The sequence below is a fragment of the Synchiropus splendidus genome, chromosome 1 (genome assembly GCF_027744825.2).
Source record: "Synchiropus splendidus isolate RoL2022-P1 chromosome 1, RoL_Sspl_1.0, whole genome shotgun sequence".
NCBI classification, from domain to species: domain Eukaryota; kingdom Metazoa; phylum Chordata; class Actinopteri; order Syngnathiformes; family Callionymidae; genus Synchiropus; species Synchiropus splendidus.
The window spans coordinates 45,960,177-45,983,655 of record NC_071334.1 but is presented as its reverse complement, the minus strand read 5'-3'; the positions used below and the strand labels follow the sequence as shown (position 1 = coordinate 45,983,655).

The following is a 23,479-nucleotide window of genomic DNA, read 5'->3' as shown; positions in this document are numbered from 1 at the left end:
CTGCAGCAGGAAACTCTGCTAATGACGACTTGGCTGTCTGACAAATGACAGGATGCATGACTTGATCTCACACTTCAAGAGTCGACAGAAGAGAATCATCCAAAAGTTCTTACCGCGGCTCCACTGACTTTCTTTTTCATTATTTGGAAATCAAGAAAAACAGAAAGAAAAAAACAGAAAAATCTAGAAAAATGGTTGGTAGGGAATTACAAAATAGATGTAGGGTTTTTTTTTTAGTGAAGAGATGAAACATAGGGTTGAAAATAAATATCTTTACAAAGATTTATTTTCTATTTGTCAGTGCAATTCAACTATTAAGAGGGAAATCCAATGTTGCTTGGATATTTTTGTTCATGTCACAAGATTTAACATAAAATCATCGGTAGAAAAAAAAAACTGATTCACAATATATTAAATTCATCCTCAAAGTGGAGTCTGTATTTGTAGAATAATTCACTGCAACATGGATTCCATTCACAATGATTTGAACCACAGTTGTGGGCCTATAACAGGAAATAAGAGTCAAAACAGAATGTGCTACTCCATTTCACAACCTTGCCTTGAATTCTTTTCTATCAGCATGAGAAACTTTGTTGACATGTAATGGTGTCTTTCTAGAAAACACCTCCTCAAAAGACAAAACATGAACCTGTGCTGCTGTATCAACCAGCAACAGAGGTGAGTTAGTTTTTTTAAACTGACGTTCTAGTCAATGCTAACTATTTAAAGATCTTGCAGGTCACACAAAACGCCTTGGTTTGACACTTGACATAAAGGGAACTATGACATATTGGAAGTGTAGTGACACATCAATGTAAAACTGCATTATATTGGTATGCTTCCACTGAGATGAACCCAAACTCTCCCTCCAGTAGTATCAGCAGCAAGGTGGCCTCTGGTGTTGGGTTTCATTTAGGAAAGTTGATCCTTCACTCATCCTTGTCTCCAGGTTCCTCATCCATCCCTTCCTCATCCCACCTGCCTGTTTCCTCTGCTCTGCCTCGCTTGTTAACCCGAGGCCATGTTGCTCCCACTACACATAATCTCATTTCCTCATGTGCGTTATTTTTCTTCCTCTCTCCCTCCCGACTCGACTCTACCCACACGTCATTTTTCACACAGTTCCCACTAACTCTGCACTCACTTTTCGATGAGGCGCTGTAACGCTTGAGTAGGTCAGCACCTTATAGAGAGAACCTGGATGAAGTGAAAACAAACAACATTATGCTCCACCAGATATGCTGAACTAAGAACCTGTGAGAACCATTAATAAATACATATGTTTTGTTTGCAAGAGATTTTTCATTACATGCCTCTTCCAGGCAGAACATTGAGCTCTTTTATTCATTATGTTTTGAAAAGGAATTTGTTTCCTGGACGCTGATGATGGCGATGAATTGATGCTGGATCAATGATGGATCCATGCAGTTTACACACCCATCGCATGTTATGGACACGAAGGCTACAGAACTGAAAATACCAATCCAACTTTCCTGACTCATATTTCAAATATTGAAGACCTCCTTACCATATTGAGGCTCCGCTTTGAAGTTATTGCTTTAAAATCTCGGTGTGAGGTTACGAGAGCAAACCCTGACTCTGCCTCAGGCTTTTAGCTAGGGGTGTGTGTAGGAGTCCTGAGGACGCCCTAAAGATGAAAAAATGGACGCCATTTTGCATTCAGAACAGGCTCCCAGTTTTTCCCAGCAGGATCATTGGAGTGTAGATATGACCAATATATGACCGATAAAGAGTGTTTTTGCCTGGTAATTTCGCCAAATATGACGGAAACGTGTCAATTCGCAATCCTGTTGCAGTCGTAGCACGCCCAGTTGTAATCTCGCGGTTATCCACATCTCACGAGGCGCCACACTTGCTTCATGGAAGCACGCTGTGATTAAAGTCGAGATGAGTTCCACACTTTAAACAATTGTTTACAAAACAAACTCATAGATTTTTAATTGGAGGACTACGTTTTTTTCTGTTTTACATTGTTATGTTCATTGTTAACACAGGTTGTGTGTGTGTGCATGAACAACACAAACTGTCCTGTTCACGATTTGTCCGTCATCACAGGCAGACACCAAAGACAGAGAGGGACACAGAACTAAGCCAAGTCTCAGTCATTTCATCAGTATTAAATACAAAAGTGGTCCTTACTGACTTCGGTCAGATTCCTGCATAAATGCAGCTCTTCCCCGACTCATGGCTACAAGTGTATTTTGAGTCTAGAGTTTTCCGGAGACCAAAGCAGGTGTATGTTCATATTTAAACAGTGGAGCAGAGAGCACAGGAAATGATATCACACGTCAACTTGCTTGGACTGATGAAGAAGTGGGGATTTGGCTGCAAGTGATTTTGACGTCCAAGTGTGCAGTTATGTGGAGTTAAACAGTGCAGCAAGCTCCTGTTCCATGTGGGAGGCGTCCCAGACAGCAGCCTGATCAGAGGCAAGCTAAGGTTTCCCCTGACCAATCACAGCAGAGCTCAAGTGTTTTCAATGGGCGGAGCTTATGCACATTTTCTGTTATACATATTTCAAATTGTGTTCTCAGAAAGCAAATCGGGAAGACAGACAAGTCTTTGCTTGCTCTTTGATTTCGCTTTTGCCATATTCAGCTATGGTTTCTTCTCGTGTGAACAGCAAAACAAACAAAACTGTACAGTGGTACCTCGGTTCTCAACCACAATCCATTCCAGACAGCCGTTCGAGACGCGAATTGCTTGAAATCTGAATCGATTTTTCCCATGACAATTAATGGAAAAAGATATAATGCGTTCCAAGCCTTAAAACAGGCTTTTGTAGGAGTGAATGTAGAGTGTCTGCTGCAGGTGCGCTGTTCCTCTATGTGTGTGGCCGCTGCATGTGGGAGGGGTTGCCGAGTGAGTGACGTCTCTCCAGAAGTGAAGAGGTGCCCGGTGCGTGTCCAGCTCTGAATGTGCGCTTCTGTGCAGTTTGGCTGTGACAAAGTCATAAACCAAGTAACACTCTGTCCCAGACTCGCCTCATCCCTGTCCCAGCTCCAGCCGACAACAGGACATCAAACCCTAGAGAGCGCGCTCCAGCCTCGGAGGTGTGCAGACAAGAAAGGTTTTACACCTCAATATGAAGAAAAAACAGTCAGTAACTGTAGCTAACGGGACACGTCTGCATACAAAGCGCCTCGTGGGTCGGCTGATCGATCTGCACACGTTATGTTTTTTCCTGCTTTTTTCAGGGCCGTTCGAGTTCTGGATTTTCATTCAAAATCCGAAGCAAAAAAATCTCGAAATTTTTGTTCGAATTCCAAGACGAGGCACCACTGTATTTGTAAAAATAATGCTCAGATGTTGAAAAATGAAGGATTCAGGCAAATCACTTGAGAGGAGACAACGCTTATTAAAACATATTCACTCATTAAATGTTGTGCTGTAATCTAACTGGGACATATTTCGTGGCATAGAAAATCTCTCACAGAAAACTTTCAATCACTAACAGCAAAATAGGTCAAAGCAGCTGGCAGACGCTTCCTCCTGGGGACACAAGGATCTAAATATTGTGCCCTACATACAGGGATCCCAAATATTTAGACGTTTGCAAACGTCTGCGCTCCTTCCTTCGATCGCGTGTCTTCGGGAGAACCTACACATGATCAGGCAAGTGGTCATAATGGTGCGTCTGGTTGGAGGACATGAAGCAGAAGTCGAGGTGATGCCTTCACGGCTAATCTAATGCTTCCTCTCTGGTGCTTGACCTTGCTGCTGACCACCATTTCTGAGAAAACACCCCCCTATAGACCTAATTAGTGTGAGTGTATTGATTTGAGTCAATTATGTCAGACGTCCCTCTTGCCCTCACAGTCCTGAGGGCTGCTGAGGATCAATAAGCACGATCATTGATGACTTACACGGCATCGAGTCATCTCCAGGATGTCCTGGGAAAAAATAGTCTTGTGCTACTTTTTTGGAACAATATCCAAAGATGCAACTCACTCAGGAGCACTGTGTGTAAAAATAACTTTCATCTCCACAATGTTGCAGTATTGTTGGTGTGTTTGTAAACAGAATAATGGGATTTCGTGGGATTATTTCAATGAAACTTTTACCGTTGATGGATTATTTACATGCTGCTCGACCTCCTCTTTGCACCACGTGTGTGTGAAACCTTCTGTGTACATACTGTGAAAACATGAACCATTAGAGGCAAAAAAATAGTTTAAAAAACTGCAGAATGCAGCAACAAAAGAACTGAAAAACATCTAATTTGGTGAGTTTCCAGTTTGGTGAGTCTCTTGAGACTTTTCTATGTCCGTGCAATATTTACATACTGGCCGCTTGTAAGCGGGACTCTGAGGCAGAAAGCACTGGATTTATGAAAGTTTCCACTCGAAAACCTTCAAAAGTTACAGATTCAGGTAGCTAACGAACGCTGCACCTGACTCCAAAATGGCGACGGTTCCGGTTGTTTCTGTCTCCGCAAAAATGACATCTGAAAAAAGCTGCTCATCTAGCTTGGTGAAATGAATGATTATTTCTTGGGCAACTTGTTTAGCGTTCCAAATGTCACGCTCGAACCGGCGGGTGTTGTGTCAGCTGAGCTAACAGCCTCCTGCTGAGGTACCAGCATTCTCACTTTCACGAGCCCAGAAAACTCTGCGCTCCGTCAAGTGCTGGCACTTTAAATGCGGCGTATTTAATTTTAACACGTTAAACAGCATTTTCCTTCCAGCTGTCACACATGATCGTTTGTTGTGATCGGCAATGCCAGGTAGTGATCGGCATTCACCGATCACGCAGCTGATCACGATTGGAGCATTCCGATAAGAAATGATCTAAAATCTTCTGAGCAAAGCAGCAGCAGACAAGTATTGGTGGTGCAGACCAGGTCCTTCATATCACTGATGCTTCCTCCTCCAGATCTGCCACTGCTGATATTCCCTGTTGCATTTGAGCACTCTTGATCCCTCAATATAGCAGCCATGTGGCCACCCTCGTACAGATTCCCTATTTTAAGACTAATGGCTCCATTGTTGCCCATTTGTCCATTGCACACCGCAAATAACAGAAGAGGGGGCTCTCATTTCTTATCGCCATAAACTTCACAAAAACAAATACCACTGCACTGCCACCTTTACTGCTCTCTTGCATATCTAACTCGGATAATCAACAACCCTCTGTGCGCTGGAGGGGATTCCGCGCAGCGATATATCTGGGCAGAAAAACAAAAATGTCCTTCTATTGTGGTGGCGCTGGCGTCTTACTGCTGATTAATCTAATTAGGCTGATAAACGATCCTGCTGGCAGCAACAAAGCCTGGTAAAGCCCTCATTAAGCTATTCCTAGAGCCTCATGCCTTTTGTTTTGGTTGTGCACTTGCCCCGCTGCAAATATCCACTTGCTGATGCACACGCCAGCCAAACAGAACTGTGGCATGCGTGACGGAAATGCCTGAACACTTCAGATGTCTTCACTTTTATCTCCCAGCAACTGCACACATTTGGCATGACAAACGTGCACGTACTCACTGGATGGAACTGGTTTGGTCAGTTTATAATTTCAGCCACATTCATTCACATTCACTGAGTATGTGCGTAGCACTTGTTCCCACTGGCATCATGTGGTGTTCAAGAATACATGTTGTGTTTCTGGAGCAAATATTTTAGAACTTTTTATGGGATCTTTTTCCTTTTTTGGACAGAGCTTTAAATGTCGTTAAACCCAAGAGTCAGAGCAAGTCTTGTGACTATCAGGTGTTACAGAGTCCAATTGCGTCATGTCCTCACGGTTTACATTCTGCAGAAGAGAGCTGAACTATCGAAATATCATCTCTACGATGAGTGTGGTGGCACTATGAGCGCATCAGTCCTTCCGGTTTAGAGTAACATGCAAAGCTGATATGGTTTAATGCCGTCATGGACGAGGCACTGAGTTTTACTGCCCCAAAAATCCAGGCTCAATGGGTCAAAGAAGTGACTCAGACTTCTGTGTGAGATAGTAAGGATGTAGACATGTATATTAGGAGTTGAAACAAGTGAAACCGTCCTTCTTAACACCCACCTCTGCCCCATCAGGAGAGATGCATGTGTATGAAATGCATGTTTATTAACAGGAAACAGGAAACCAGCTTAAGAGATTGCAATATCCATCTCCCTTTAAGTTATTGGCTAAATTTAGCAAAACTATCTTGATGGTTCATAACCCGCTTTGTGTCACAACATGCATACTTTCCAGATTCAAAGTTTCGTGCTGCCAGGCTTTTAGCTAGGGTTTTGAAACAGGGCGTTCAAACAAACAGTAATAATCATAAAAACATTTTTACTATGATTCTTTCCCTTACTAGAAGCCATTGTATGTACAATGTATATTTATGCGAGATAAGCATGCAGTTGGATCAGCTGTGACAGTTTTCTAAACCCTCACAACCACAACATTCATTCATTCAAACAATACATATATAAAGGCTTGTGGCCTTTATATATATGTCCAAGACGCCCCCTGGCTAAAAGCCTGCTTGCTGCTAAGATTACAAATGTCAATCGACAGGCTGATCATATTGACACTCTTCAGTGAGGAATTTACTGACTTTAAGCTGGTAAGGGACACATATTACAACTTGGATTTGGCCCCTTGGCCTTGAGTTTGACCCAGGTGCATGGAAGAGACAAATGTCTAAACTCTAAAGATGAGCGTGGCCATAATTAGTAAGTACTTCAGCAGAGCCATTTTTATTTGTGAGTGAGTTGAGTGGTGGCATGCTGCGGAGGAGGGAAGGATGTGTGACAGAAAATGATAGTGACATTAAAAACACAACGTGGTTCACTCTCCATTGGATGGCTGACAATGGACCAATCCAGATGACAGCTTGCATCACCAACCTGTAATCCAGGCCAGGCACAGAAGACTCAGAAGATGAAGGAATGAATCAATAGCCTTACATCGTGTCTTTGTTGTTCTGGTGTCAAGTTTGACGGATCTGCTGCATCTTTGATCACAATGGACCAGTGTTTTTTTTTCTGACACAGAGACACATTTCGCTGCCAGTAAAAAAATGGCATCTCGTCGTTATTAAGCTGAAAACATCTTCAGAGACTGCAGACGATTTTCAGTTCCTGCTTGTTTTTGAAGTTATGGAATACTTCTCATTATCAAAACATGGCAACAACACATCATTTGTTTTATTTAGAAATAAAGACACAGCAGGGTGGTTGTTTGAAAGCGTTAAGCAAGGTTTGGAATTTGGACATTTCACTGGTGTTTGTTTCTCAGTGTCACATGACAAAATAACAGAGAAATATAAATTAGACAGATTAGAAGTGTCACGAAGTCAAGGATGTGGAGCGGGACCCATGTGCAGTGATGAAAGTTACAGGGAGGCAGGAGTGAGTCAAAAATAATCTTTTAATCATTAAACAAGAAAACCACAACAGAAAGCGTCACCGAACCGGGAGAAACAAAGCAAAAACTGAATGTCCAAACGGAGTAACCAAAACTAGCAGAAGTCCATAAACATGAGTAAAAAGTCCAAACAGAAAGCGTCACCGAACCGGGAGAAAACTAACTTAAATCACAGGGAACTAGAGGAGATGAAAGCACAATGAACCGAGAGTCAATCACAAATGAAACCAGGAAGCACATGAAAACAGGAAGAAATAAAACACCAACTCAGGCACCAGGGTTTAACACAGAATAATCAAAATAAGCTAGTGCACAGAACGAGAGAACGAACAAGGAGAGCCATGAGAACCAGGAGTCATCACAGGAACGAGAGAGGAAATCACCGGGAAACAATGGGAGACGATCTGGCACACAGTGCTGGAGTCCAGGTGCTCTAATACTCTGGTGATCAGGGGTTGATTGGCTCCAGCCGTGTGCCACACAAACATGAAGAACAGAGGGAGAAAACAAGACTCACCTGACAAAATAAAAGCGGAATCATGACAAGAAGTTTCCTTCTGTGTGTGTATATGTGTGTGTCCTACTATGTGGTTACCAATAATTAATAAGAAACCTCCCAATATCCTCACAATGATAGAAATACAAGTGTGTGTGTGGAGGTGTGTGTGGGGGCTTGTTTATGCTGCCTCGTGGGGACCAATTCTTGATAAAACTATGTCCTTGTGGAGAACTTGTGTCTACGTGGGGACCTTTTGCCAGTCCCCACAGGTCCAACCCTCAATTCGAGGATGAAGACTTCAAAATGATGAGGTGATTATAATTGGGTTTCAGTTTGGTTAAGTCCTGGTTAAGGTGAGCCGTGTGTTGGAGGGTTAAGTTAAGGGTGAGAGGCTGGGGTAAGGGTTATGGCAATGAGAAACCTCGCAATGTCCCCACAGGGATAGCAATACAAACATGAGTGTGTGTGTGTGTGTGTACTTGTGGGGACATTATGCATTTGTAAGGACCATTTGCCTGTTCCCACAAGTTCAAGCCTTATTTTGAGAATTAAAACTTCCTTTTTTTCTGTTTTGCAATTTGTTTTGGATGGTTAAGTTTCGTATGAGAGGCTGACAAGGATATAGATACAAAACTGTGTGTGTAGAATGACTTGGACCGCACACCACATGCAGCCTTAGATCCAGTCCAGTGACACACGAGTGCTGAAGAATAGACAGCTGCTTCTCTAAAACTGAAGAGAAATTAGCACCTTGAAGACCAACATGCCAGACTCATAAATAAAACATGAAGATTAAGGGCTCCAGACACATTAAGAGAAGATTAACAGCAAAGATGTAAATATCTTGTGGTCATTTTCATCCCGATGATTTAAAAGACAGGATTTGTAGATCTGCATATTTGGAATTGTTCTGGAGGGAGGATAGCTGAGTGTAGAACAAGTTTAGCAAGGACGAGAGAATGAGAGGAATAGTCAGGAGACACCAGGACCTTGTTAAAAGCTGAGCTGAAACATGGCTGCCATTGATGAAGTAAGCACAAAATCCAACATGTGGACGTTTCGTATTCACTGTGCTCAGACCATTGTGGAACAATCTTGGGCAGTAGTTAAACTGATATTACTAATGTTGTATGCTACTACTACTAGTACGACTGCTAATAATAATAATTCTTCTTCTTCATCTTCTTCTTCTTCTTCTTGCATACATTGCCCTCCTTCTCAATAACACAATTGCAGCATTCTTCTTCCATCAGATTCTCTTTTACTTTTTTTACTGCTATAAAAGATGCTTAAGAAAGTAGAAGAACGAAAGTCCTGTTTGAGAGACATCGATTCCATGGGCTTGTAAGTGCTTTAGCGCTATTTTTAGTCGCCAACAAAATTACCACACCGTATTCAAAGATCCTCACTCACCGGAGCCGCAGCAGATGGCTTCCTACTGGACTGGTTTCAAGGTGGTTTTCGATGACGGGTTGTTAGCCAGCACTAAAATTATAATTTGGAAGCAAAGCGCTGCTGTCATCAAAACAGTGCCGCTTCACATGTTTCTCCTAAACGGGGATTGTTGAGTTCCAACATGCGAGTGAGCAACATGCTTTGAAAACAGCCTTCTCCTTTCAGGCAAAACAGTCCAATAAGTGGTGCAAGTTTAAAAACAACTTTTTCTGAAGTTGCTTGTGCCCTATTGTGGAGAGAAGGTTTATAAGTTGTGGAGTGCTATGAGGTTGGTTTGCTACCCGGTTTGCAATTTTGTACGACAGTTCCACAGAAACAAAAAAAATATATAAAGAAAAACGTTCCATTTTTGGGATTATTGGCTTAATGGCTGCTAATAAATGATAGTTTCAGTCTAGATTTTTTTTTAGAGTTGGGTAAACAAGCGCACTGCCTCAAGTGTGGCCCTTGGATTGTCCTCTTGGCCCTCCATCGGGCCAACCTGGAGGGCAAGTCATGCTTCACCACCAGGGGACTTTTAAAAAAAGATAAATACAAGCGCCCACCCACTCCATGTAAACAGAGGGAGCAGCTCTATCACTGACAGGCAGAGCTCCGTGCAGCTGCCAGTGCAGCAGACTGTCTATGCCTTCAAGAGCAGCTTCCCTCCTCATAACTTTCCCTAAACACAGACCCCTCTTTCACGCAAAACATTCGATCACCAATATTTCATGTAAATTCCGTAATCATCGGGCCCTATATTTGCTGTGACTTGTGTGTGGTGACTGTTATGCATTTAATCCCATCGCCCCCGATGTGCATTGATAATATTTGGATCATTTAGTGCCATTTATTCGCGTGTGCAAGGACCTTCAGTCAGACGAACAAAGTGTTGCTTCTAGCAACAGCCGGGATCAAAAAGGTTAAGAACCCCTGCCTTGGCATATTTGTCAATATACAAAACAGAGATGAGAGCACAGAACTGAAATATACAGCATTTCAGGTGCATCCAAAATACTGTCCAGAGAGGTATTGAACAGTACAGGTGACACAAACTGTCTAGCCCTCGCTGAAGATGGGTCTGAATTATTTGTAGCAAGGAGAGACAGACTCTGGCACTGGTCATGAAGCGAAAATATCTTGTGATTTATTTAGAAGGTTTGGGCTAGACTGTTGCTACAGCACATTTCTGATGCCTGTTCTTCACGTTTTCTTTTTTTTTTAAATTGTGACAAGGTTCACTGACACAACATTTCTTTTTCCTATTTAAAAAAAAACGAGTTTCAATCTGGACATGGATGGATTTGATTGGAGGAAGAGGTTTTATCTAATAAACTCAATGTTTGGAAAAGTTGCCCCTAAATATCAGGCAAAAATAAAACAAATAAAGTCACCAGATATAACGCGGTGCCCCTTCGGTGACTTTGGTCAGCAGTGAAGAATTGGTGGAGCTGTAATATTGTTGTTTGCCGTCTCCTTCAGTCATCCCTGATCTAATATGGAGCTGTTATTGCTCAGCAGATGGGAGGAGTGAGACAGACACTTGCAGAGTCGAGCTACTCAGACACACACCAGCACAAAGCATTATTCCGCCTCATCTTCTGCCACGAAAACGATATATGCATTTATAGAAGTCTGATTAGAACCTTCTTATCTCTTCCACCATCTGCGCCTGGGACTGATCACCGCAGACAGACCCATCATTACAACAAGGATTTTTAAATGTAGTGCAGCATTCGTAAACGGACTGGAATTCGGAAGAGGAAGACTCTATATCTTCCCTGGTGGCTCTCGCCCCGTATCTCCGCTGCTTTTGAAGTGTTCCAGTCGAAGCAAAAAGGCACATGGGGGAAGATCTCATGAGACGGTGAGGAAGGATTTAAATAGAGGAGCGTGAAGATGAAAGGGCCACGGTGTTCTTGATGGGAGGGGGTGGGCAGGTGTATGAGCATGCTGGACAGTATCGCAGCAATATCCCCCAAGGTTAGGATCAATGGTGACCGCACAGGAAGCAGCCATCCAGATTTATAGCGATGACCCACCGCCTCTCATGGGTTTGTGTGGCCGCCTCTTTTAGCCACGTTTCGAGGTAGTGACGCAACCATGATCTGATTGAACATAGCTTCACACAAATTGTACTGGTATTGGCAAGTGAAAAAAAAATCTTTTCTCACTCTTTTTACTACTGCTCAAAGCAATACTGTGTCCCCCCCTTACATGAAAAAGAAGACTTATCTATTATTTCCTCCAATGGCAATGAAAAAAAAATCATTTTTTTATTGGCATTGTGGTGTAATGATTCCTCCCTTGCAGTTCTGATTTGTTGAACATAGTCAAACCTCTTAGCCCCCCGCCTCACCATTGTGGTGGTTTCACATGTTTGCATCATCCCGTCTGTTCGCCTACAGTGTCTCTCTTCCATGAATCTGTACCTGCCTAATGAAAGCCATGTTGCAACAGCTCAAGCTCATTTCAAATCTGATTCTGTCAAGTCCTTGTGGGACGTTGGTTCAGTGTAATGACGCTATAAAGAAAAGCTGGACGTCATTTCAACAGTAAGGACAGAAGGGAAGCTCAGGATTTTGCTATAAAAATGTTCAGTGGTGAATCACTGCCATTTAAGATGCAGCTCCATGAGGAGTAAATGAGAAAAAAAATTGAGGACAATTGTCTGGTGTTTTTAAGCAGCTCATCTGTCAACGTTGACATTTTTTTCATCAACGTGTGTGCGTGTGCACATGCCAGCGTGCATCGGAGAGAGCCATGAATTAAACAAAAGCTATCTCGCGGTTGTTCAGTAATTCTCATTTGAAAATGAAGAGGTGACTCATGGTGATCGTCTGCACGTCCTTTGGCTGTCAGGATGATGTTTGATCTATCGCACCGCCATTGAGGATAAATTCAGTTTGTAATTGCTGCTCTTCACAGAGAGGTCAGAGATCAGGGTTAGCAGTGAAATAAAGCCATCCAATCCGAAGCGGCAAAGCAGGTGACCTGCGGCGCTAGGCTTAAATCCAGCAGAGTTTATTAATATGTGACTATCATTTTAACAAATAGGATGTCACATGATCGCTTGTCAACATCGCACACACACACACAACAGATGTTCTCAGCAAAGGCTCATTTGATGCTGGTGGAGTGCGTTTTGAAACAGAAAGAAATATTTACTGATCCACAACCTTTACCAAACTCTTCTAAAGAAGTGTAATGTCTCATCCATTTGTGGTTTTTCACGCGCATGAAAAGGGTGTCAGACTTCTTCAGGATGAAAATGAACCCTCATCCATGTTTACTGCTGTGCTGCCATCCGTCACTCCTAAACAATAGAGACATCGTCCACTCCCCGCTAATCCACACCTCCCTGCGAGCGTGCACCACTGTACACACAAAAATACACATGTGTGTGTGGATACCCACCGGATACTGGCATTCATGTCCCGCCCGTCAGAAACTGGTGCCGTTTGATCAAGGCTTGTTTGGATTGAAATAGATTGATCATTGTTTTGTTGATAGTGACACGTCCTCTCCGCCATTAAAAGTGGAAGGAACTTTTAATTGGAAAATAAATGAGAAGCGGTGTCTTGGTAATCAACGGTGCTGATGAGAACTACTGATGGAAGCAGATGAATCTTCACCTGGATGCTGCGATGAACTGAAGCTGGTGAATTTTAAAATGCAGAAAGCTTGTCTTTACTCATGGGGGGCGGAATGATTAAAAGAATATGCAAAATAACCTTCTTTGCAGTTGTGGAGTGACCTTTGCCTGAATAAACCTGGAGAGCAGACTTTGGCTTTGACGCTTGGATCGACGCTCTGGGTGGGACCAGTTTTTTTTTCCATTTCCTCTCCCTCCTTCCAGATTTATTGGGGTTGAAACAGGCATGCGACATTAATAACATGCAAAAACAGACACACATTTGTGAATGCTCACGATACATCCATGCGAACACATTGATCCTCACCATGTGTCACAATCCAGGCCCTGCCGTCGAATATATCCTGTGTTCTTTTATGTGGACCATGTATGGATGGTTGGCTGGCAATAAAATTTGAGGCTATCATTAGAAATGTTGGAGATCAAACCCAAAATGCTTGCATGGAGAAAGACGTGTTGTTTAATCAAATATCAGAACATGCAGTACTTTTGATTAGATTAGATGACTCACTGGTTAACACCCTTGCCTTTCCACAAGAAAGTTGCAGGTTCGATTTCCAGCTCCGACGAGTGGACATTCTGTTTGGATGTTGTCTCCCCGTGTTCGTGTGAGTTTTCTCCGGGCACTCTGATTTCCTCCCGCAGTCCAAAGAAAAAAAATAAAGTAGAATAAGTGTTTGTTTCTACATGAGCACCTTTGCTTGACTGCAGTTTTCTGCTACTCAGAATACAATTATGTAAGTCCTTGAGAATAACTGGCGTGGAGTGTTCTGTCAGAAGTTATTTTAACACCAAACAAAGAGAGGTGTGCTAAATTCAGCCAAGGCACAAAAAAAAGACTTATTTCTGAAAGGAAATATCCTTTTATTTTTATATCTTTTGTTCATTTGCCAAAGAGACACAACTTGCTTTTTGAGGTGCATTCAGTATCGAGGAATTGATCTGTTTACACAGATGAAATATATGAGATACAGATTGTGTCCCACCGAAATTATTTTAATAGTAACTCAATGTATCCATTGTTATATCGGTTGGCTTGGTACTGCCAGTAAAACCTTGTGTGTGTGCTTTCATGTGCACCTTCACGTTTGCCCATGACACGCTGGCACCACCATCTGCTAACCCAAACTCACACAAGCAGACTGTCCTGTTTGTGCTCTGACCTGCAGGTGGCATTGCAACAGATGACAGTGACTACACGCTGATCCATCACCCTGTTCGCCCCTCCACACAAGAGTTTGTCTTTGAGTGCATGTAGGCCTGTTCAATGCAGCGAAAATGTGTGTGTCTGTCATGTTTCCCTCTACATTGTCTGGCTCCGTTTCTCTTGGACCCAGAACACAGGAGCACTTCCTGACAGTCATAAACAATGTGTGCTTTTTCAGAGAGGAGCCTCAAACAGAAATCCTGGTGTCAGATGGCAAGCGTTTGTGCTGGTGGTGGCGGGGGGCGGGTGGAGTGATAATGGGGGTGGATGAAGGAAGGGATGGGATGGAAGGAAACAGGAGGGGGGAGTGCTAGTCTGTTCACAACTCTTCAGCTTTTGTTCCCCCGGATAATAACTCTCCACCCCCTGACTTGGTAATAGGGATCCAATCCCAGGCTGAAACATGAGCGACATTAAGACTCACTGGCAACTATCTTTATTTGCAGTCTGGAACAGAAGTGTGTCATATTCTTCAAAGTCAATTATGGATGCCCAATGTTGACCTAAAAACTGAGCATGCTTTTAATTCCGTCCAAAAAGTGAGTGCAGGGGGCTGTGAAGCCTCGTCCCTGCCAACTCGCCTGAAGCACTGTCGAGTGTCTTGCCAGGATCAGTGACGGAAGCTGATATCCAAAGAGTAAAGCACACAAGGAAAGGGAAAACATTTTGTTTGAAATACAAATCTAGAGACCAACGACTATCAAAGATCTTCTGTGAACTGATGGAGAGGAGCATCATCAACCCCCACATCGGATCTAAAAATACTTCTGTGCCATTGACTGCTACAGTGCTGGATGATGAATAAGTAACACACTTATTGTATGTGTGTGGTTTCATAGCGGGGTGGTGGAAACCGGATATATTATGGACTCTGCTCTTTCTATATCAACAATCTGTTTGTTTAGCATTTATGATGTCACATGATCTGGCACAGAGATGATGCTGTGTGGAATAACCTTGTGACGCAACACTGCAAGTTCAACAAGTGACACAAATGTACTTTTTTTTATATGAACAGCTGAGAAAATCCAAAGCTGGTCTTTATTTTTTAACCCCTATTTTGATTCCTATCTGATCGATTACAGACTTCAACAGCTTTCCAAAAGTCATATTTCAGTTTTCAGGTGCCCAATCCCAAGTTGTGGATATCTCTACAGACAAATTCTAAATGCTACGTTGTTGAACCAATGTTCTCAAAAATCCCATGTCTTGAACCAACGGACAGCGGCAGCGACGGCTCCGAGCTTTCACCCGGTGAACTTCACACGCTATTTACAATCCCAGATAACCAGTGGAAGAAACTCATATCTTATCTCTCAGACGCAACCCACAGCTTGTGACTGTACGGTAGGACCATAGATCACCTTTTAAGTGCCGACAGATTAATTCACAATCCTCATGACTGCAGACGCAACACAAATGCACCTGTCTCGGGACAGGAACTCTCGCCAGTCTGGAGTGAGGTGCAACCCATTTTTGACTAGTATTTCCTTAGTGATGATTTGACCTGCTTCAGATTTGGTCGCGAACATGTCTCAAAAGAATTAGACCTCATGACTGACGCAGTTTGTGTGCGTGAGGGCTGTTCAACAAGACTTAAAAAAAATCCAGGGTCTATTTTCTTTCTTTTTCTTTTCATTGTGTATACGTTGGTTGTCAGACTCGACTCAGGAATGTACTGTCCACAGAAATTCTTGGATGCCGCTACGATGATAGGCCGCATTAGTGATGACACTGTGGTGGGTTAGAGAGGAAGGGTGGGACGACTAAGGTGTAGAAAAATAGCTCCCACGCAAGAGGATCAAGACCTCAACGCCTTGTTGTGGGCGTCCGGCGGAATTACATGGGCAGAAGATTGAAAATGTGGAAAAAGAACTGGGGATTTACCATAACAACGGGCTGGATGCCTCACACCACATCCTTGCCCTCCACAAAGAAATCTCTAACTCTCAAGACACTCGGCTGAAAGAGAGGAGACACTACTGGAATATCTGTTAATTTGAGAGCTAAAAAGTACCTGTCAGCAACACGGAAATATATATTCTCTTCAAAAAACTACACCAAAATACATGTTTATTGTTGTGCTTTAGTGAAGAGTTGTGTAGTATCACTGAGGGAATGTCTGAAGTTCTCATGTCATCAAACTGAAGATGGAATCCATGCTGTTTTTCAGCCTTCATATGGAAAGTCTATTCCTTATTAATCCATTCCAGGGAATATGCTTTATTATTTGAACTTCGGGTGATTTTTCTGATGAAAGCAACAGTCACAGACTTGTATTTCTCCCCTGGCCTAAAGCCCAATGAGTCGAAACCATTAGCAGAGACCCCCGGGCTGATCACCTCAACACCTCCTCTGTGGTGACCTCCCCCACCTGCCTCACTCTCCGCGCTCAGGACAGGTGCGAAGCCAGCAGAGCCTCCGGCCACGCGGCCAATCAGCGTCCCTGCGCGTCACCACGTGACTAAATCCCGCTGTCTAAATTTCCGCTGAGCGGCGAGCAGCGCGGAGTGAGCGGCAGCGCCGAAAGTGACAAGTGATCTCGGGACGCGCTGCGCAGGTAAGAATACTCCTCTATTCCTCTCTGTTGCGGCTGGGTATGGTTTGCTTGTGGGGACTAGAGGCTCGTCGGCTCCCCGGTGCAAGGACCGGACAGCAGCATCCTCGGCAGGTTGCTCAGCACCGTCTGCGCATTGAAACTCCGGCAGCAGCCCGCTGCTCTCACCGCCCTCCCCCGCTCCGCCTTCCGATGTCTCTGGCAGGAGGCTATTGATAGTTGGCAGAAGCCGTTTAATCCCCGACTCATCTGCTCTGACCGGTCACAACCATCCCCGAGACCAGACTGCGGGTTGAACTTTATTTCGCGTCCAGTTTGTAATAGCTTGGATTGACGCCGCGCGCGGACGTGAGCTCGTGTGTATGTGTGTCGCCAGCATCCCCGCGAGCAGAGGCGAGCTTTTATTCCTGAATTATTTAGAAGCCTGGCTGAGAGGGGATGCGCTGCTCAAGGATGGAGCCGCGCTATTTATCCCCCCATCTGGATATGGAATGATGAGGCAGTAATACACCAGTCATCTGCGTTGTTCCCACCGTCATCCTTTAGTTTATTTGCCCCGGCGTCGACCAACATTTGTCACGTTTATGTAATTCTGTTTAGCTGATCTTATTAAAACTATCTCAGACTGTCGTGTTGCCTTGCTTACTGTGGGTCATGTGGACATTTCTGAGCTCTCAAGTCATTCCAAAAATATTTAGTTTTTAAAATGCCCCCGGAGGACAGTGAAGGCAACGTCGCTATCTAAATTAAACCTTTTTTGACTGCTTGAATGATTGAAATCCAAGTGATAAACATCTTATATAATGAAATGTAACCACATAGATATAACTTAAATTAATAAACATAATTTTAAAAGTGCATTTCTACAAATATTACCGCCTTAGTCGTATTTATTAGTCGTTGACGATGGTTTACAACAACAAAAAATAAATATCTAATGGTACCTCATGTGTTATCAGAGGTTATTTACACGGAATGCAACTGAACACGGTCATTTCGCTGATCAAGTTGAACATAACACGGAACCGCCACTGCAGTTAACAGCTCCGCTTCACTGCGATGCGTTGATACCATGAGCGCATGCGCAGTGGCGCCCCGGTTGTCAAGGCGAACAGTCCGAGCTTGTCCTCGCCGCTGCTGGACGCCACCAGCCCCGCGCGCCGATCGGACTGTTACCCTGTTTGGATTTTTCAAAACATCAAGCCCTTTTCAAACTCCTTGGAAGTTCATTGACACGCCTGTAAGTCGGCTGATATGATTATTATTTTTAGTTATCTGTCTGTTTGTTGTGGTGCGTTGACGTGCACGTTTCAGCGGCGCCAGTTAGATGAGTTTAAAGGAACGACTCTGCCTCGCTGTCTTTATTTTGCCAACAAAAATAACAATGTTTTCCGACTAATTTTCATCGAGCTTTCGATTTCATGCAACAAGATCTAAACGAGGAACTGTGTATCACACGTGGTGTCCACTCGACTTCCCTGTTTAACTTACAAAGCGTTCAGCCTTGTGTTTACAATGGATTGAATTCATATTAGCGAGGTGAAGGCAGGTGCCCGACAGCAACTTCCGCTTCTTCCACTCGTAAAATCTCATACACTCTGTATTCTGTCGAGCTGTCAAAAACGCGTATCTGTTGTGAAGCTTTTCCTGCCGCACCATCATAATCCAGATGATCTTTTTCGACCTGTGGGTCCGTGTGCTCGATCCTGAAAGACAGAGAATGAATTGCTGACTGATTTGCTTCCTGCTGAACCAGCTAGTTTTCATACCAAAACACGCGCTGTTGCGCTCTAACACTCTTCCACTGTCCTCTTCTGCCGACAAGCCGTCAGGCTAAATCACAGCCTTTTATTTGGACCAACTTGTTTTTGTAGCACTTCTGGTTTCAGTAGTTATCCGTTTCTTGTGCCTGGTGCTCCACTAATGGCTCATTTCCTCTGGTTTATTTTGGTTTGCTCCACCCAGGTTTGTGTACAGGACTTGTCCCTGCTAATGCCACACCTGCCCTCTCAAGTAAAATGTGGGGTGTCTTTGTTTAAAGACCCGGCCCTGGCTCCTCACACATAGCAGTCTGATTTATAGACTGCAAACAGGCTGCTTTAGTTGACACTTGTTTTAGCTCCATAATGTTGCTCTTGTGTCGCTTCACTGTGGCTTGTGTGTACCACTTGCATAGGTTACTTTTTGTTTATGTCGTTTGCTTAGGCAGCAATATGTGTGTGTGTGTGTGTGTTTGTGTGCGCGCGCTTGAGGTTTTGCAGACTCTTTCTCACTAGCTTTGCTCGACAGTGAACTCTCTATCCGCACCGACAAAATAAGAGGATGAGCTTGTCATGTACGATTACAATGTTCTGTCCTGCTCTATTATTTATGTGCGCATAACTCTCAAGGCATCTTTTGGTTGATGTGCTATTTGGGCTCAGTTCCTATTTGGAGGCTGTGTAGTAAATTTTACTGGCGTCTTTCAGGGAGGCTTGACTGTGGTGTTTACATGACAACGATATTAGTGCTGTCCAGGGACAAAAGGCATTTTTTAGTCACAGACAGAGACAATTTTGTTCATACAATTGTTTATGTTTGCTGTGTGTGACTGGACATGATCCCGGACACAATGAGAACAGTAACTGGCTCACTATAGAATATGATCATTTAGATTTCATTACCTGAGCTTATACTGTACAAGACAACCTTTTCACCGTATTATTTTTTTTGTTGAACGTCTTATTTAAAAACATATGTTCCTCTAAAACTAAATTCTAATATTATTGCTAATATATTATTTGTATATCACCATCCTTGAATGAATATATTATTATTTGTTGGCTTAGGTTTGTTGGCTAACTTATTGTGCATTTTTTTATGACAATATTGAATATATTTCTCCACTCACTCGATATTATTCAATATTTTTTGTGTTCTCATCTGCGGCAAACTTCAGTCAAACGTTTACCAAGGATTCGTTGCTGGATCCATGGAGCTGACGCTAACATGTTAGCACATTCTGCACATTCCAGAAAAAAACCACACATCTCACTGTCAGCTTTGGGAGCGATGATTCTTTTAGGAGACCTTGATGCCCTGTGCCAGTTACCCATTGATCACGGCCAGAAATAAAAGTGTGTGATGCCGGCAGTAAGATGATGGCCTTGGGAGGAGCTATATTAGGATTTGCAACGCCATTATACGGGTGTGGTCATTCCACAGCACCAAAGCTTTGAGCTTTGTGTCTTCGGCAAATACCTGGACACACACAATCAGTTTATCTGCCGCTGGCATCTTCTCCAGAAACAGAGCTCCTATTTCAGAATTTAGCATAGAGCAGCACTTCTTCAGTCGCGTCCAGCGAGGAAATGTAAGACTAATGCAATTGACTGGAGGTTTAGTAAAAGCTATCCTAATTGGGTAATACAACAGCTGGCTGCCAAGGCTCCAGTAAGCACAACAGGGAGTTGTGTGGTGTCCCACTGGTGCTCTGGTGCATGAGAGAACAAACAGGGGTCAGACAGCAAGAGTGTGCTTCTGTTTCTAATATTCCTGTCAATGGAGCTGATTGACTTCCAGCTGACTGAGACGGTTGAGCTGACCGCTTCATTGTTTGGCACACGGATGCAGGATACACACATGCGAGTGTCTACAGGAAAAGGCTGTGTTTTGTCGCACATGCATGTTTTCAGGAAGCACCATGTCTCTGCACTCATCAAGTGCTGTTGAAACAGGAATCTTGCAGATGCATGTGCACGTGTGTTGCAAGAGGAAGCAGGAAAGAACAACAGTGCTCCTCACAGTCGGCGCATCTGTTCCTGTTTCTTTTCACCTTACTGTGCACGCACCGACCGTCGAATCTCAGAGAGGCAAGTGCGCAAGATGGCCATGTAAGGTTTCATCCAGTACAGCTCGGTTCTGACACAAACATTGAACCTTGACTAAGCTATTCAAGGATTAACCTTCCTGCTCACTGTAACTTGAACTTTGGCCCAGTGTGACTCCTTCACAGTGGAACAAAAGCCTGCATTCTTTCTACCGAAATGATCTAACACTCAAACTAGACGACTTCAGATTCCCAGCTGATTTACTCAGTGCTTACATCGACTGGCTGCACAAACCCGGGATGACCTGATAGGCCCTTCCCAGCTCACTTCTCTGTGTATCATACTCCTAGTGTTTCCTAGGATTTTGATCTTGTGCGACACGATATCGCCAGATTTATTTACCACAATAAATCTTGTTCAAGTAAAAAGCTGTCTTGTGTGCCCACATTTGCTGCGTCTTCTCAGCCAAAAATTGACAAGAAGAAGGAGAAGAAAAACAGAGGCAGGCTATTGAGTGCAGCAGAATGATGCTGAGAAAACATCAGCACTGACTTTGAAATTGTGTAAGTGGCAGCAATATTGGGTACTGACTGGAGATAATAAATGAAAACCAAGCAGCAGACGCAGACAATATTGTATGGTTCCTAGAGGATAACATTAGCTCTATGCTAAATCACCACCTGAAGTTGTCATGATACTAAAATTGCCAACAAAGAAATGACAATAACAAAACTATTAATGAATTAAATAAAAGTATTGAATGATCAAAAAGTGAAACAAATGCAGACATTTTCACTTCTGGTGCAAAAAATGCAGAAAGACAAATACAAGTGATAGGTGCTGGATACTCACTGATGTATTGCCACAGCCACAGCTCTGTTTATGTTCTAAGCATTAGGAGACTCAGGATCATATTTTTGTGGCCTTTCAAACAGTAGTAGTAGCAGTAGAGTGGGCTGTAGCTCCTAACTGTAGGTTCGGTCGCAGGTTGACTTCACTCTGCATCTTCAGTCGAAGGAAACATGTTAGCAAGCTAAAGGCTGCTAGCAGTCACGCCACTAGTTTCTCCACAACAATCACGATTAGCTTTTGGGTTTAAATTGGGCAATTGACTTCTACAAAAGAGGATGGGACGACCTGTCTAAATTCTGTCGACCCCCATTGATGGATTGGGGGTCCTTTCAGAGTGATTCCCACCTCTCTCCTATTGTTAGCTGCTGCTTTCCGGCTGTCTCTGGGGACAGCAGACTGAATGAATGAATGAATTGAGTAAAACCAGAACATTAAGCGTCAGTGACCTAGTGGTGTCTTATTCTGTTTTTTGCCTTAAGCAAACAAATGTGATGGTTTAGGTTCGTGTTCTATTTCACTGAGTGGCAGGCAAAGTCCTGAGATTCCCTTTCACTTTGACAGTAAGATGAAGGAGGCCCATCTGCTCTATCGCTCTGCCACTGCGGATCACTGAGTGTCACCTCTCAAATCACACACACTTAGAGCTACATGCAACACATATCCTACACGTGCTGATTCCCCATTTACAGAGGCTGCAGCCAAATTCTGGGCTCCCTGAGTCTCTAGCTGTTGAGAAATTTGCTTGCATGCAAGTGCGCTCTCACTCACATGTGTACCCCCCCGCCCCTAATGTTGCAGCTCAGCTTACTGTGTCAAAAAGAGCTTAGATCAGGGAAACCATAGCTTGCCCTAGTTGGAACTTCCTGGAATACCCAGCTACTTATTTTAACCAAGCAGGCCATGTTTGTGCTCTGACTGGACCGAGGCCAGATTTAATCTTGTTATGGTTCAGCCATTGTATCGAGCTAAGCTACTGTCTCACTGGCAAGACAACAAAGGCGGATGCGATCTTACACAGCTAATAGGTTGTTGTTCTGAAGCGCTTAAATATTGCTGACACCGGAGAAAAGTCTCCTTTAGCAAGAAGTGGAGTTTCCATTTTTCCATTGATGGATCACTGTAGGCCAATATGTGGATGACATGGCACCAGTAAAAGCTATCACAAAAGTTATTCACTGATCTGTCATGCTTTGGGATGGTGGCCAGTCACGTTAGCACAACTTTGATGTGGTGGGGAGACCACTATTATTATACATCTGATTTAGAGGCACTACTGCGTTATACCCTTCCTCAGCCACTTTGCGCTGCTATAATTATATAAATCCCTCCACGTCGTCCAGGGTCCGCCTGCCCAGGATCCGTTGCCTGGTGTGTGCCAAACCTCATTCAACTCAGATGCAAAATGATCCAGTGAGAGCTGATGGTGCTGGTGAGTGAAGCCAACCTAGGCAGCGATGTGATCCGCTCATAGAAATCCAGCCCATGAAAACCAGGAACAAGCACGGTGACTGTGCATGCGCCGTAAGAAGACCAGCTACCTCAATGTACAACTCTGATTTCGAGCTGCATAAAACAGCGTTCAAAGATTGATCTGGAACCTTATCTCGCCAGCCTGGTAGAGTCAGTTGCTGGTAAAAATACGACTTATGACTTTATTGCTCAATTTTGCTGCCGGTCATTAAAGCACTCCAGCTTCCAGTCAAAGTCTTGAAACAGTTCTCAAATACTGAGCCCAGTTTAGAAAGGTCAGAAGGTGAAATAATTGGCCTTTGCACTGAAAGGTCAGTGTACCAGGTCAGTGATGGTCAGCTTTGAATGTCGTCTGTCTGTATATGTCTACATGTTAGGAAAAAAGCCCCATGGCACATGGAATACCTTTGGTGACGGTAGTCATTTAAATCCACAGATCTTCTGAAGGGTCTGTCACTGTCCATGTAGAGGTTGGTTGTCAAACTGATCCACAATAGGGTCACAGTGGTTGTGGGTTTTTGTTCCATTCAAATAACCTCACTTTAGCTATCCAATCAGGCGTCTGCTGAAACAAGCACCACGAGACTGACTATCAATGGATTGCAGTCTTCAAACACATGAC

At 43.5% G+C, this 23,479-nt stretch overlaps 1 protein-coding gene across 7 annotated transcripts in view; it reads left to right on the top strand.

Moving 5' to 3' along the window:
• The first annotated feature begins 16,586 nt into the window (after positions 1-16,586).
• strbp (spermatid perinuclear RNA binding protein) overlaps positions 16,587-23,479 on the top strand; it is an 88,516-nt gene continuing 81,623 nt past the window's right edge. For 5 of the 7 annotated variants that reach the window (XM_053854418.1, XM_053854420.1, XM_053854415.1 and 2 more), the window contains exon 1: positions 17,819-17,966. The gene's annotated coding sequence lies outside the window, so the exon portion shown is untranslated. Of the gene's footprint in view, positions 16,730-17,818; positions 17,967-23,479 lie in introns of those variants that run through there. The other 2 variants (XM_053854419.1, XM_053854416.1) reach the window with 1 other exon arrangement.